The 12,455-nt window shown below is 41.1% G+C and overlaps 1 long non-coding RNA gene across 1 annotated transcript; it reads left to right on the top strand.

The window, feature by feature from the left end:
* The first annotated feature begins 777 nt into the window (after positions 1–777).
* LOC149971214 (uncharacterized) lies at positions 778–7,124 on the top strand. The gene is made up of 2 exons (XR_016492626.1): positions 778–917; positions 5,620–7,124. It is a non-coding gene; the product is annotated as an uncharacterized LOC149971214 (long non-coding RNA).
* Positions 7,125–12,455: the final 5,331 nt, after the last annotated feature.

The following is a 12,455-nucleotide window of genomic DNA, read 5'->3' as shown; positions in this document are numbered from 1 at the left end:
CTTTGACTGAGCAGTCGTTTCCCAGAACAGTCCATTTCACAAAGTTATTCCTTATTCTTCTGGAAAATGTTCTCCCAAGCGGAGACTTGTGTCTCTCTCCCCCTCTCCTTCCCTCCCTGTGTTATGGGACAGCCTCCCTAGCGAGGGGATAAATGGGATGCTGTCTTAAAAATTGCCGGACTGAAGGCACCTAAGAAAGTAGCATTTGAAGGTACCTTTAGATTGGAACATGCCAATTTTGACGTCCCGCCTAGAAATGCTGCCTTCCTTGTCGATTTGGACACAGCCAGTATCTCATCTTTACCTTGGAACACCATCTCCGATGGTCTGGTCCGACAAATCACAAAGTAAGTGTGTGTGGGTATGTGTGTGTGTGAGCGTGGGCATGTGTGTGTGTGAGCGTGGGCAGGGGGTCTGGGACTAACATGTTAGTTACATTTTCATACATTCCATAATACTGGGGATAAAGGGCTGAGGAACTCATTTCTTCATGTGACCCACTGAGTCCGTTTCATATCCTGCCATTAGGCACGGTTAGGAAGGGATTCTGCTCAAAATGAAAAGAAGACCGACTCAACTGACTAAATGACTGGAAAATGATCCTCCATATCCTAGAACAAGAACAGGGCACTAACTCTAAATTAGCCTAAACTGAGACTGCTCTGGGAACCGACTGTTCAGTCAAAGCACATTTTTACAGAAAGGGCATTGACTGGACATTAATAAGATGTCACAGTACAAGACAACATTGATTTATCGATGTCTACTGTTGTCAGTAAGTACTAGTGCACAAGAGCAGGGCAACTCTGTAAGCATTCACTCTGTAAACATTCGCAGCCTCCACGTCCACGCAGACCTGTACAGGGCCTGGTGTGAAGGCTGATGCTGTAAAGAGGAGAGGTGTCAATACATGCAAGGTGAGTAACGACACATAGTTGTCTGTGGAGTGCTTGTAGGGTGTTTGGTAGAGGAAGGAGACGTTGTTGCTTGTGTTAAGTCGGTTGAAAGACCATATGCAGATGTACCAGTCTCTCCAACTCTTTTGGTGGAAAGTTAGAGGGGTGTAGGTTGGAGTGTTAGCTCAGCAATGGGGTTAACTAGGTAGGGAAACGGATGGGTCTGGGAGTGAGGGGCTCACCAGTGGTCCAGAGTGGGGTCAGCCTGTCTAAGCGGCCCTGTGTGGGAGTCGGCCACAAGCTGGCCTGCGAGAACAGCTACATAACCTGATCTGTCGTGATACCCGCATGCATACCGACATATTTACACACACACACACACACACACACACACACACACACACGTTAGTGTTTTTAAATGTATGTAAACTCTAAAGTCTTTTGTCTATAATGTCGGACCCCAAAGTGAGAAAGTGATGTAAACGATGCCTCAGAAAAGAAATCACTTTTCACCTGATTATCTGGACATAAAAACCTGTCACCATGGAAACTACAGCCATGACCTTAAAGGTCACATTTAATTACACATGAGTTTATAGTCCTTTAAAAAGTGAGCACAGTGTTCCGTTGAATTTGGGAGCATTGGCCAGTGCTCTGGAATGTGTGGAATCTAGAAAAACAACTTCAAGTGCCAATGGATGTTCCCTTTCCCCAAACACAACATGACAAAACGGACTATGTGTGGATATCGTTAGTATGAGCAGGTAGAAAATAGAAAGAGCAGCAGCCCACGCTCAAGAAGAAAAACACAAACATTAAAATGAGGACAGGATAGAAGATAATCCTCCTTAATACCTAAAGTTGAAGTCGAAAGTTTACATACACCTTAAGCAAATACATTTAAACTCAGTTTTTCACAATTCCTGACATTTAATCCCAGTAAAAAAAATGCCTGTTTTGGGTAGGATCACCACTTTATTTTAAGAATGTGAAATAATAGTAGAGAGAATGATTTATTTCAGCTTTTATTTATTTCATCACATTCCCAGTGGGTCAGAAGTTTACATACACTCAATTAGTATTTTGTAGCATTGCCTTTAACTTGTTTAACTTGGATCAAACGTTTCGGGTAGCCTTCCACAACCTTCCCACAATAAGTTAGGTGAATTTTGGCCTATTCCTCCTCTGGTGTGACGGAGTCAGGTTTGTAGGCCTCCTTGCTCGTACACACTTTTTTCAGTTTTGCACACAAATGTTCTATAGGATTGAGGTCAGGGCTTTGTGATGTCCACTCCAATACCTTGACTTTGTTGTCCTTAAGCCATTTTGCCACAACTTTGCAAGTATGCTTGGGGTCATTGTCCATTTGGAAGACCCATTTGCAACCAAGCTTTAACTTCCTGACTGATGTCTTGAGATGTTGCTTCAATATATCCACATAATTTTCCTCCTCATGATGCCATCTATTTTGTGAAGTGCACCAGTCCCTCCTGCAGCAAAGCACCCCCACAACATGATGCTGCCACCCCCGTGCTTCACGGTTGGGATGGTGTTCTTCGGCTTGCAATATTCTCCCTTTTTCCTCCAAACATAACGATGGTCATTATGGCCAAACATTTTTGTTTCATCAGACCATAGGACATTTCTCAAAAAAGTACGATCTTTGTCCCCATGTGCAGTTGCAAACTGTAGTCTGGCTTTTCTAAGGTGATTTTGGAGCAGTGGCTTCTTCCTTGCTGAGCAGCCTTTCAGGTTATGTTGATATAAGACTTGTTTTACTGTGGATATAGATACTTTTGTACCTGTTTCCTCCACCATCTTCACAAGGTCCTTTGCTGTTGTTCTGGGATTGCTTTGCACTTTTCGCACCAAAGTACATTAATCTCTAGGAGGCAGAACGCGTCTCCTTCCTGAACAGTATGACGGCTGCGTGGTCCCATGGTGTTTATACTTGCGTACTATTGTTTGTACAGATGAACGTGGTACCTTTAGGCGTTTGGAAATTGCTCCCAAGGTTGAACCAGACTTCTGGAGGTCTACAATTTTTTATCTGAGGTCTTGGCTGATTTCTTTTGATTTTCCCATGATGTCAAGCAAAGGGGCACTGAGTTTGAAGGTAGGCCTTGAAATACGTGCACAGGTACACCTCCAATTAACTCAAATGATGTCAATTAGCCTATCAGAAGCTTCTAAAGCCATGACGTAATTTTCAACTGTATGTACTGTATTTTATACCATCTATTGCGTCTTGCCTATGCCGCTCGGTCTTTGCTCATCCATATATTTATATGTATATGTTCTAATTCCATTGCTTTACTTAGATTTCTGTGTATTAGGTAGCTGATGTGGAATTGTTAGATTACATGTTAGATATTGCTGCACTGTCGGAACTAGAAGCACAAGCATTTCGTTACACTGGAAATAACATCTGCTAACCATGTGTATGTTGACCCATAACCTATGATTTGATTTGATTCATAAAAATAATCAGGGGTGAAAAGAGAATGGGAGGGTGAGTGGAAGGCAGAAAGACAAGGCTTGAACGAGCGGTTGAGAGCGAAAGTAAGAGAGAAAAGTCCGGGGTTGGAGAAGGGGGTAGAATACCAGGTAGGGCCAGATGTCCAAGTGTTTCATAGTCCTTTCGGAAGCCCGTCTAAGGCCAAGGTCTCTGCCGCTGCTTGACAGAAAACAGGAGGCACTCCAGCTATTTGACGTATGCAGGACGTTCATCAAAGTAGGATTCAGAGCCAAACGTCACATTTCCTGATTTGCACATCTCAGGGCCATAGCACATACTAATGCCAGTGTTTTGTGTGCCTCCTCTCCACGCCTGCCCGTGAACAGAATTCCAATGCGTGACTGCTAGCCTGACTGCTAGCGTGACTGCGTGACTGCTGCTTGGGTTTGCGTGTCACTGTGTAGCGTTCATGTCAGTTCATCGTGACATCAAGACATACAATGGAATCATATCCCACTAGTGTTTACTAAACAGTGGTGCATGCATAGAATTAGGAATTTGAATATTAGAATGGACATTAACCTTCTTATGATAGGGTCAAGGTCAGTCATTTTGGTCAGGGAGTTGGTCAACCATGGTTAGCCTATGCTCTGATAAGATAGCGTAAAATAAAATTGTGATTTTGAAGTCTTTTTCTGCACTGCATGTTTATTAGCTAGCTAGCCAGACAGTTTTAGAGGAATGAGTACACACATTTTTCAAATTAGCTGCCAATATGCCAACATTCCATTCAAACAATGCAGTCAATCCCCAGCAATACACTGTCTGAAATCAATTGATTATAGGACTTGGACAAGTTGTAAATGCAACAAGTACTGATTTTGTATCATATAATAGCACTCACAGCTTTCCAAGAAAAGAAAAACGTTGACATGGTCTGTTAATATATATTTTAGAGGCTATATATACAGAAAATTGTAATAAAACCTGTATAAACTGTATGTGACAATCTTATATGTTGAGAATAATTATATTACACAGTGGTGGAAAGTAGTAAGTAAAAATACTTTAAAGTACTACTTAAGTAGTTTTTTGGGGGGGTATCTGTACTTAATTTTACTTCACTACATTCCTAAAAATAAAAGGTACTTTTTACTCCATACATTTTCCCTGACACCCAAAAGTACTTGTTACATTTTGAATACTTAGCAGGACAAGAAAATTGTCACACTTATCAAGAGAACATCTCTGGTCATCTTTACTGCATTTGATCTGGCGTAAATTACGTCTGAGTGTTGGAATGTGTCAATTAAAATAACAAGAAAGTGATTTATACTTTTACTTTTGATACTTAAAGGAAAATTCCACCCCAAAACCATATTTTGTTATTTGTTTCATTAGTCCATTGTTAACATAGTCTTAAAATGTTTTGCTTGTCAGCAGTCAAGTTTTCAAGATATGTAACTTTCAAAATACAGAAATCGTCCGCGTTTGATGCATTTGGCATCCTATGATGGTGCGTTTTGAATCATACGTTGCAAAATGCATCAAACGGGATGATTCCCTGTATTTTGAAAGTTACATATCTTGAAAAGCTGAGTGCTGACAAGCAAAACATTTTTGGAACTATGTCTACATACTACTACTATTAATTCCTTTTTCCACCACTGCTTTTACACAATTTCTGATATTTCAGATGTCTTAGGCCTACTTTGACGATTATGTCTCTACTGCCATGCATTCTTACAGTTTTTCTCAATTGCTAAAACACTAAAACCCATTGGCTGAACAAAGTTCTCAGTTGCCTGGACTCATTTAGCTAATTATACAGTCTGTTGTCAACACCTTAAACCATTTCACATGGTAAAACACAATTTGCAGATCTCACTTAGACTTTTCAGCAAAACTCTATAAACACATTCTCATTCCCCAAAACACATTCTGCACTCTAATGCACATGTCATCCATACTGGTAAACACAAGTGTCAACAATCAAATACAAAGAGAGAAGACATGTCATTGATTGAACACAACCACTCAATATTGATTTAACCCGTTTCAAATGATGCGACACAACCAATATAAGCCAGTTCAGAGAGCAAACAGGTTGTTGAAGGTGGGAAGGAGAAAGTCTGAGAGTATTTTTGTAATTGCAAATTTACTGTACTACACTACATGCAGCTGTTTCAATAGACATTTGTAAAGTTAATCACTGTATGTATTGTACTGCATGAATATGTTTTGTAACTGCACTACTTTTTGTAGAATTGCAAGGCTGCCACATGCAGGTGGAAGGACCGCTATATTCACTCGGGAGCAAGAGGCCGTTACAGCTGCCATGGTCCTTCAAGATAATGCAATACAACTCAGAGAAATCCAGGAACGAGTGATACAAGACAACACACACTTCCAGGGAATCGACAGTGTGAGCATTTCCACAATTGACCGTGTCCTCCATCGTAACAGGATGCGAATGAAACAAGTATACAGAGTACCTTTTGAGCGCAACTCACCAAGGGTGAAAGAACTGCGAGCTCAGTATGTGCAAGTAAGTGTACATTCAGAAACATTTACTGTAATCCAGATTGTCTACAGTACTAACACATACTATGTGAATGACATTACTCTTCAGTACATACAATGTATGTGAATCAGAAGCCTAATTGTACTCTACAGTATAGCACTGTCTCTGTACGACTTAAATAAAGTATATTGTATTTCTACACTGACAATATTTGACTTGGAATCCTTGGACAGACCCCATGAGTTCATCTTTGTCGATGAAGCAGGCTTCAATCTAACAAAGAGGAGAAGGAGAGGCCGAAACATGTTGTTGAAGTCCCTGGTCAACGAGGTGACAATGTCACAATCTGTGCTGCTATCAGCAACCATGGTGTTCTACATCACCATGTTACACTCGGGCCATATAACACCCAGCACCTTCTAAGATTTATTGCCAATCTAAGAGATATTTTATTTGAGAAGCAGGTTCAAGAGCAGCAGGGTCAAGAGCTAAATGAGAATCCCATTCCCACCTATGAGATAGTGTGGGACAATGTCAGTTTCCACCGAGCTGCTCAGGTAAGGGAATGGTTTAACATCAATGGGCAGTTTATGAACTTGTACCTCCCTCCATACTCGCCTTTCCTGAATCCGATTGAGGAGTTTTTCTCCTCTTGGAGATGGAAAGTGTATGATACACAACCCTACACCAGAGTAAATCTGCTGCAAGACATGGATTTAGCCTGTGGTGATATAAGTGAGGAATCATGTCAGGGCTGGATATGGCACACAAGAGGCTTCTTCCCCCGTTGCCTCAGGAGGGACAATATTGCTTGTAATGTCGACGAAGTGCTCTGGCCTGACCCAGCCCAAAGACAAGAAGAAGCACATTGATCACGTTTACTCCTTTGATTTTTGTCCCTTTTAGTATTGTATACTGTAGTACAGTGAATTGTAGGCTGTATACTGTACAATGGACAAATTGTATGGCCCTGAACATTGTGCTTTCCATTTATTAACAGTACTGACTGCTCAATAGATTTTGACTGGTTGCAAGTTCATATCAACAAAGAATTATAGTATCTGTCACGTCCTGACCTTAGTTCCTTTTTTATGTCCCAATTTCAGTTTGGTTAGGTTGTGAGTTGGGGTGGGCATTCTATGTGTTGTTTTGTGTTTTGTGTTTCTGCACCTGACAGGACTGTTTCGTTTTCGTTCATTCTCTTTTTATTTTGTTTTGTGTTCAGTTGAAATAAAATGACGAACTCTTACCACGCTGCATATTGGTCCGATCCTTCCTACTCCTCCTCAGAAGAGGAGGAAAACCGTTACAGTATCACAGAGACAAAGGACAAGTTTGTGTGATGCAGGGTACAGTACTGTAAAAATAATGGTACAAGGAGGAGGAAGAACAAAAAACTAAATTGCAAAGAGCAAAGCAGAGTAGTATTTTCTCATCGATTTTGAGCTACCATGATAGAACATGTTTTCGTTCATCAAAAGACAATGACGGAAAAATAGGAATATTTTTTTTGATTAAAAATGGACTTCTCCCTGAGAATTGTATGTTTTGAACAATGTGTTTTCTATTTTTCGGTGTATTGTTTACTGACTGCTTGAGAGTGTATTTAATTTTGATCACTTTGTTTATGATTTGAGAGCCGTGTTAAAACTGTTCTGAGGCGAATGTTTCATTTTGCGAAAGGAGTCAGAGGTTATGTAAATAGTGCTTGAAGATGAGGTTTTGTGTTGAATGTTTTCAGGAAACGGAGCAAGGTTTCCGAAATTGCGTTTTAGCAATTGAGAAAAACTGTAATAGACTGGTTTGGATTTCTCCCTCACCAATATGGCTGCCATTTTCACCCCATTCTGGAACTTTGAGGATTTATGACATAACCCCTTTAGTAATTTAATAGGATCTTTATGGTTGCATGTGTTTATACGGACCCATGCACACGCGCACACACACACACACAGAAACAGATGCACACACACCAACTACTTCATGCATGCTAATCCTATTCCAAGGCCATTAAACTGATGGTGATAATCCACCTTTAGCCACCTGCATCAAAAGTAGAGTATTGCATGATTACAGAAACACTGCACTGACACTAACAGAGTACTAATAGTACTAACAGAGTACTAATAACAGTCACTGTAGAGGGACCTATGTCAAGTACACTCAAGTATTATTTTAATATCCAATGAAGGCCAATTCATTTGTTTACGTGGTTGGAAAACCTTAAAAACACCTTTCTCTGTTTTCCCAAACTGAAAAAAATACTCCGCATATTGACAACCTATACCACTGATATTGTTCCTGAATGTCACTTCATCCATTGTGTACCAATATGGCAGGAATGCAGCATCCACACAGACTGTCTTTGAAGCTCCGTTTTTTGTGGGGTTTTTTACATGCGGGCTGTATTTCCTCAATAAAGACAGAAATGCAAAGTCATCACTCTAAATCCCTGTCTTTGAATCCAGATTGAAAGCGCCGAGACACAAGCACGCCAACATGCATGCAAACACACACCTCTGAATGAGCAAGCCCTAAAATAAGGATGAGTGTTTTCTTCCACAGTACTCCAACGGTTATGTGAGTAGAGAGAGAGCGAGAGAGAGAGCGAGAGAGCGAGAGAGCGAGAGCGAGAGAAAAAAGACAAAGAGAGAGCTGGACCATAGGTCCTAATCAACAGAAACCCACAAAGTGGTACTGAAACAGACACAACAACAGAGATATGTCAACCCACAACTCACTGAGCCAAAACAGAAGAAAAATATCAGTAAAACAATATGTCCTCTTCACCTCTCCCTCTTCCTCTCTCCCTCTGTAAAGAAAGAGTTGAAAAAGGAGGCAATTCACAATGAAATTCCACACATTTGATGGGGACATTTTCCTATCTTACACTCTGAACGACAACAGCTTGGACATCTCTTTCCCCTGTTCCAATCTCCCTCTGCGGCCATGGCCTTGCTGTGTCTCTGTCATAACTCCTAAAGTCCCAAGTTTCAGGGGAGAGATGTTCCATTTCCAGGGAAGATTTACTGTAGCACGGGACTTGAGTCTTCCACTGCATCAATCAGATACAGACACACTGCATCTATGACTGCTGCCAGGGTTGGGGAGGTTACTTTCGAAATGTAATCCGTTACAGTTACTAGTTACCGGTCCAAAATTGTAATCAGTAACGTAACTTTTGGATTACCCAATCTCAGTAACGTAATCTGATTCAATCAGTTACTTTTAGATTACTTTCCCCTTAAGAGGCATTAGAAGAAGACAAAAATGTATGTTACCAATTGAACGACATCTATCGCAGGATAAATCAATGTTAAAGTTTACATAGCTGGCCATATGTGGATGTTACATTTTACTTTATGGGTTGGTTATGGAGGCATCTTCTAAGCCCTAGCTTTTTACTACATACAATAAAATGATTAAATTATATCTTTACATGAATATATCATGTATAAATCCAAAAATGGATGTAGCAACTACAGATTACCCCTTTAAGTCTATCAAATATTTGTGAGTTTGAACGTGTCCACTTTTTTTTTATCTGCATGAATTAGAATGAGCAATAAAAGCCCCACTTTTATTCCATAGGCTAGTATCCTTTTTTTCAATGCTGATGTGAATGTCATTGAGAAAACAGAGAAGTGTCAAAGATATTTAAAAGTAATCCTCAAAGAAATCATCTAGTTTTTCCAAAAGTATCTGTAATCTGATTACAATATTTTTAGCTGGTAACGTAATGGATTACAGTTACCGTAATGTAATCACATGCAATCCGTTACTCCCCAACCCTGGCTGCTGCATGGGCAATGGAGCTGGGACATGTGATTTGTTACGTCACAGCACGGGTGTCAGATCATCTATGATGATCTACAAATAATTAGTGTCGCACGCACAGACAGACAGACAGACAGACAGACAGACAGACAGACAGACAGACAGACAGACAGACAGACAGACAGACAGACAGACAGACAGACAGACAGACAGACAGACAGACAGACAGACAGATAGATAGATAGATAGACAGACAGATAGACAGATAGATAGATCCAGGGTGCGTGTGTTGACCACAGATTAATAAACGGACGGGACAGGACACAGAGTTAGATGCTGAGGACAGTGACAGTACAAGTGAATGTCCTTTATGAGTGTGCTGCTGAACTGAAACTCTCGATTTAGGCTGTCACGGTACAGATGGTGTAGCCAAACAGAAAAAACACAAAACAATCCCTTCTGGGGTGTTATGAAAACACTTCCAATCTGATTGAAATTCCTCTACCTGGATTGAAGTTCATCACTGTCATCTTCATAACATCTATTCCACAAGGACCTGAAGCTGGAAACAAGACATGACACAGTAATGTCGTCTGTGATATGTGATAACAGATGCGATAATGATTGGAACCAAAACCTGCATACAAATGGCTTTGCATGGTAACAGAGAAGAGTGGGGAGGGTCAACTGGAAGGAGATGGTTTATATGGTGTGCATGTAAGGTTGCCTGGCTACCCAAACTCGGCCAAGAGCACCACGAATGCTTCTTCTCTGAAATGACTATGGATTTGAGTGTCTCCTCTGCAATATCTAGGATAGAAACACATTCTAACTGTTCTGATTGGTCCCAGAAACTAATGGGTTGGGCCAGAGCCAAAACACACGTGGGCAAAGCGGCGTTTGGAAAATGTGTCATTGACTTTGATACTGGGGGTTCGAGACGATCCAATCGCTTATGACTTTGTTTTGTACAACACCCCTCGTTTTGACGTCACCACAAACGACTTAAACGATGGCAGTCTCAGACTGAAGTACAGTGCCTTGCGAAAGTATTCGGCCCCCTTGAACTTTGCGACCTTTTGCCACATTTCAGGCTTCAAACATAAAGATATAAGACTGTATTTTTTGTGAAGAATCAACAACAAGTGGGACACAATCATGAAGTGGAACAACATTTATTGGATATTTCAAACTTTTTTAACAAATCAAAAACTGAAAAATTGGGCGTGCAAAATTATTCAGCCCCTTTACTTTCAGTGCAGCAAACTCTCTCCAGAAGTTCAGTGAGGATCTCTGAATGATCCAATGTTGACCTAAATGACTAATGATGATAAATACAATCCACCTGTGTGTAATCAAGTCTCCGTATAAATGCACCTGCACTGTGATAGTCTCAGAGGTCCGTCAAAAGCGCAGAGAGCATCATGAAGAACAAGGAACACACCAGGCAGGTCCGAGATACTGTTGTGAAGAAGTTTAAAGCCGGATTTGGATACAAAAAGATTTCCCAAGCTTTAAACATCCCAAGGAGCACTGTGCAAGCGATAATATTGAAATGGAAGGAGTATCAGACCACTGCAAATCTACCAAGACCTGGCCGTCCCTCTAAACTTTCAGCTCATACAAGGAGAAGACTGATCAGAGATGCAGCCAAGAGGCCCATGATCACTCTGGATGAACTGCAGAGATCTACAGCTGAGGTGGGAGACTCTGTCCATAGGACAACAATCAGTCGTATATTGCACAAATCTGGCCTTTATGGAAGAGTGGCAAGAAGAAAGCCATTTCTTAAAGATATCCATAAAAAAGTGTCGTTTAAAGTTTGCCACAAGCCACCTGGGAGACACACCAAACATGTGGAAGAAGGTGCTCTGGTCAGATGAAACCAAAATTGAACTTTTTGGCAACAATGCCAAACGTTATGTTTGGCGTAAAAGCAACACAGCTCATCATCCTGAACACACCATCCCCACTGTCAAACATGGTGGTGGCAGCATCATGGTTTGGGCCTGCTTTTCTTCAGCAGGGACAGGGAAGATGGTTCAAATTGAAGGGAAGATGGATGGAGCCAAATACAGGACCATTCTGGAAGAAAACCTGATGGAGTCTGCAAAAGACCTGAGACTGGGACGGAGATTTGTCTTCCAACAAGACAATGATCCAAAACATAAAGCAAAATCTACAATGGAATGGTTCAAAAAGAAACATATCCAGGTGTTAGAATGGCCAAGTCAAAGTCCAGACCTGAATCCAATCGAGAATCTGTGGAAAGAACTGAAAACTGCTGTTCACAAATGCTCTCCATCCAACCTCACTGAGCTCGAGCTGTTTTGCAAGGAATGGGAAAAAATGTCAGTCTCTCGATGTGCAAAACTGATAGAGACATACCCCAAGCGACTTACAGCTGTAATCGCAGCAAAAGGTGGCGCTAGAAAGTATTAACTTAAGGGGGCTGAATAATTTTGCACGCCCAATTTTTCAGTTTTTGATTTGTTAAAAAAGTTTGAAATATCCAATAAATGTCGTTCCACTTCATGATTGTGTCCCACTTGTTGTTGATTCTTCACAAAAAAATTTGTATCTTTATGTTTGAAGCCTGAAATGTGGCAAAAGGTCGCAAAGTTCAAGGGGGCCGAATACTTTCGCAAGGCACTGTATGTAGCGAACACAGAGCAGCGGAACAACTCAGTTTGAGTCGTCAGGCAACGTGTAAGGTGGGTTACAGGGCGCTCGGTCGGAGAGTGAGAGTAAAACATCCCCTGACAACTCTCCCCCCCACCGACTAGAAAGGAAACTCCTG

Source organism: Oncorhynchus mykiss, chromosome 27 (assembly GCF_057628025.1).
Source record: "Oncorhynchus mykiss isolate SJ-2025 chromosome 27, ASM5762802v1, whole genome shotgun sequence".
NCBI lineage: Eukaryota > Metazoa > Chordata > Actinopteri > Salmoniformes > Salmonidae > Oncorhynchus > Oncorhynchus mykiss.
This window is presented reverse-complemented; position numbering and strand designations above follow the sequence as displayed.